Source organism: Pseudophryne corroboree, chromosome 5 (assembly GCF_028390025.1).
Source record: "Pseudophryne corroboree isolate aPseCor3 chromosome 5, aPseCor3.hap2, whole genome shotgun sequence".
Lineage (NCBI taxonomy): Eukaryota > Metazoa > Chordata > Amphibia > Anura > Myobatrachidae > Pseudophryne > Pseudophryne corroboree.
Genome location: NC_086448.1, coordinates 513,332,496 through 513,336,774, shown reverse-complemented (window position 1 = coordinate 513,336,774; position 4,279 = coordinate 513,332,496).

The window sequence follows — 4,279 nt, the reverse complement described above, 5'->3', positions numbered from 1 at the left end:
GAGTCCCGCTTATCATTGAAAGAGCCCACAGGATCGGACCTGAACGGAAAAATTCCACCGGACGCCACCGCCCTGTCATAATGAGAATCTTGAACTATGTTGATAAGATGAAGCTCCTTGATCACTATCGCAAAACGGCCTCCTTATCTTACAATGGTGACCGCCTCCTCATTTTTCAAGATTTCTCTGCCCTTGTGGCTACCAAACGCAGAGAATTTGCTCCCATATGCAAACACCTTTTTGATACCAAGGTCAAGTTCTCCCTGCTCTACCCAGCACGCCTCCGTGTCTTTGAGAATGGCAAACCGATGTTCTTTGATGACCCTGGAGAGGCGAAGCTACATTTTTCCTTACCTAACACTTGACTGTGACTAATACCTACTGTCTTGTTACTTATTATTGTCCGGATTTCAAATTTCGGGTCCCATGTGTGGAGTATTATGTCTACAATATATGCATGCTCCTAGTTCATTCACTATTTGTTTAATGTATCTGCTGTTTTTGCTACTGTTTTTTTATTTGTTTTGTTATGTCTGCCTGGTCCGGGGCCCCATTCCCCTTCTGGGGTGCCCTCCCCCTGCTCGCTGGGACGGGGAGAGGCCCTATCTCACCTTATACACATTCACTTTGTTATTCCCGACGGTGGGGATAAGCTAACATGGCCTCTGTAACCTCCCCACACTTTCATGTAACTGGAGACCCTAGTAATGCTTCACTACGCTTAATTTCCTGGAATGTGGAGGAACTTAATCATCCCGTTAAAAGGAGAAAAGTAGTTTCACATTTAAAACGTATGGCCCCCCATAGAGCCGGCCATAGGCATAGGCAAACTAGGCAATTGCCTAGGGCATTTGATATGCCTAGGGGCATCAGCAGCTTCTGCTCATTAAAATGATATGTGGCATGCCTATATTCTGTGTGTAGCATTTCACATGCAGATACAGCCACAGTCTCACACAGAATATAGGCATGCTGCATATCGGTTTAATCAGCAGAAGCTGCTTGTGCATCCTAGCCACATAGCAATGCAAATAAGACGCATTTTCATAAAAAAAGGTACCCTACATTACAGCATTGAGACAAGATTTATGAGGACACATCTGTATCCAAGCAGAGGCAGAGGTCACAGTGTTAGTGGCAGTGTGAGTGGTGTGTGCATGTGAGTGGGCTGGTTGTGCAGTAGTGTTCAGAATATGTGTAAGGAGCATTATGTGTGTCATGTAAAAATGCATTAATAATGTGCAACATATGTGTAAGGGGCACTATGTGTGTCATTATGTGTATAAGGGCATTAATAATGTGCGGCATATGTGTAACAGGGTACTACTGTATGTGTGTCATTATGTGTATAGGGGCACTAATAATGTGCAGCAAATGTGTAGGGGGCACTATGTGTCATTATGTGTATAAGGGCATTAATAATGTGCCACATATGCGTAAGGGACATTATGTGCAAAAGGGCATTAATAAAGATTGTCATAATGTGTAAGGTGCATTATGTTTATAAGGACATTAATATTGTGTCTCATATGTGTAAGGGGAATTACTGTGTGGAATTATGTGTATAAATGCATTACTAATGTGTGGCATTATGTGTATAAGGTGCTCTACTATGTGACGTTGAGTATAGAAAGGGCACTACTGTGTCGTTGTTATGCAAAACAAATGGACTCACAGACAGACTGGGGAATATGACATAACGTACACAGAAGGTGATAGGGTAACAAAATACACACAAGGTGAACAGAGAAGCCCAGAGGCTAAGGAACTGGGTATCTCCCTTGTATTAGAACTGCTCAGATGGGAAAAGCAAGATGTTGTGTTTAAATACGTAGAGAACCCGAAATGCTGTTGCTAAGGGCAACAGCAAAACCCTAAAGGGTTACCAACGGGTGTGGCAGTAAACTCCTTGGTCAGAGATGGAATGATAGACACAAGGAGAGTCTCCACAATCCTAATTCTCACTTGCAGTGCACAGGTTCAGCTTACTGCCACTAAACTGACCCCTGACACCTAGCACAGTGAGACAGGATTAGACAGGCAAGTCTTAGAATACAGCCGCAAACTTGCTAAGTTCACAGAGTAGTAACAGAACCCCAGCAAGCTAAACGACTGACTCCAGTCTTACTGCTAGGTCTGGATTGGCAGAGTGTAATACCAAATCCCCAGGCCTATTTGCAGTAAGCAACAAACAAATACAAAGCTACACAGTACTGGTTAACTTTCAGGAACTGACTAACCAACAAAGATTCAGCAGCATCTGCTTACCCTGAGAAGAGGCCTTATAAAGCAGGTGCTGTCCACGCCCCACTCAGACCTCACAGACTGTGAGCACAAAAACCAGCACCGGATCCCCTGCCATGCACAGAGCCTATAACCACTGCACAGCAAAAGACCCGAACCGGAGTATCAGCTGCGCTCAGGTTACTCCGCTAGCACTTGTCTCCCAGTTGCCATGACGACGTGGCAGCACAGGGCAGGAGACCCTAACAGTACCCCCCCTCTGACGAGGGGTCAAAGAACCCCTACCACCGGGTTTATCGGGGAACTGCGAGAAGAAAGAGCGTATCAGTCTGGGGGCATGAAGATCACAACTGCGCACCCACGACCGCTCCTCCGGGCCATACCCCTTCCAGTGCACCAAAAATGACAGCCGACCCCGAACCACCTTGGAGTCAAGAATCCTTTCAACAACAAACTCCCTCTGGCCACGTATCAGAAGAGGGGAAGGTCTTCCACTGGAAGAAGGATTACTAATCGCCAGTTTTAAAAGGGAACAATGAAATGTTTTATTGATACCCAAAGAACGGGGCAGATCTAACTGAAATGCCACCGGATTGATAACCCTGGTGATCTTATAAGGGCCGATGAACCGGGGGCCTAACTTATGAGATGGCTGTCTCAACTTCAAATTCTTGGTAGACAACCAGACGAAGTCTCCTAATTTGAAGCTGCAGGGTCTTTTCCGCTTATCAAAAACCCTTTTGGTCACTAATGAAACAGACACAAGGGCTTTCTTCACTTTCCGCCAAATACCTCTAAGGACCGAAACCACAGAGGAACCACCAGGCGTGGAGTCCAGGGGGTCAAAAGAATTGGCTTTAGGATGATGCCCATACACACAAAGGAAGGGAGAGATCCCTGTAGCAGAGTGAGCCGCGTTGTTATAGGCAAACTCCGCCATGGACAGATGAGCAACCCAGTCAGTCTGACACTTGGAGACATAACACCTGAGGAACTGCTCCAAGGACTGGTTCACCCTTTCAGTCTGCCCATTAGACTGCGGATGGTAGCCTGACGACAAGCTGACAAATCTGGAGATCGGAACAAAATGCCCTCCAGAATTTGGCCACAAACTGGGATCCGCGGTCAGAGACCACATCAAGTGGCAACCCGTGGAGACGCACAACATGCAGCATAAATAATTCAGACAGGCGTCTGGCCGATGGCAGCCCAACCAGTGGAACGAAGTGCGCCATCTTCGAAAACCTGTCAACGACAACCCAGATGGCTGTCATCCCCGAGGATTTGGGCAAGTCCACCACAAAATCCATTGAAATGTGGGTCCATGGCTTAGATGGGATAGAGAGTGGATGTAATGGGCCAACAGGAACCCCTCTAGGAGTCTTATTTCGGGCACAGATGTCACATGCCCGAACCCACTGATCCACATCCTTAGCCACCGAGGGCCACCACACTGCCCTAGATAGCAACTCCCGAGTTCTGGCAATACCCGGGTGACCTGCCGACTTCTTGGCATGGAATTCCAGGAACACTCGCTGTCTTAACCTAGGAGGCACAAACAAAAGACCTACCGGAAGGTCTGGAGGAGCCTGCTCCTGTGCTCTAAGGACTAATGATAAGAGGTCCTGGGTAATGCCCACTTTAATACATGATGGGGAAACAATGGGCAACGGCTCCTCGGTGGTCTCCTGGATTGGAGCAAAACTCAGCGAGAGCGCATCAGCCTTGATGTTTTTTGACCCAGGGCGATATGTTATCAAAAAATTAAAGCGAGCAAAAAACAAAGCCCATCGTGCCTGCCTGGCATTGAGACGCTTTGCTGACTCTAAATATGCCAGATTCTTATGGTCAGTGAGAATTGAGACCACAAACTTAGCCCCCTCAAGCCAGTGTCTCCACTCCTCGAGTGCATCCTTAATAGCCAACAATTCCCGGTTTCCCACGTCATAATTCATCTCGGCAGGCGAAAATTTACGGGAAAAGTAAGCACAGGGATGAAGGCGATTATCAGACACTCCCATCTGAGAAAGCACTG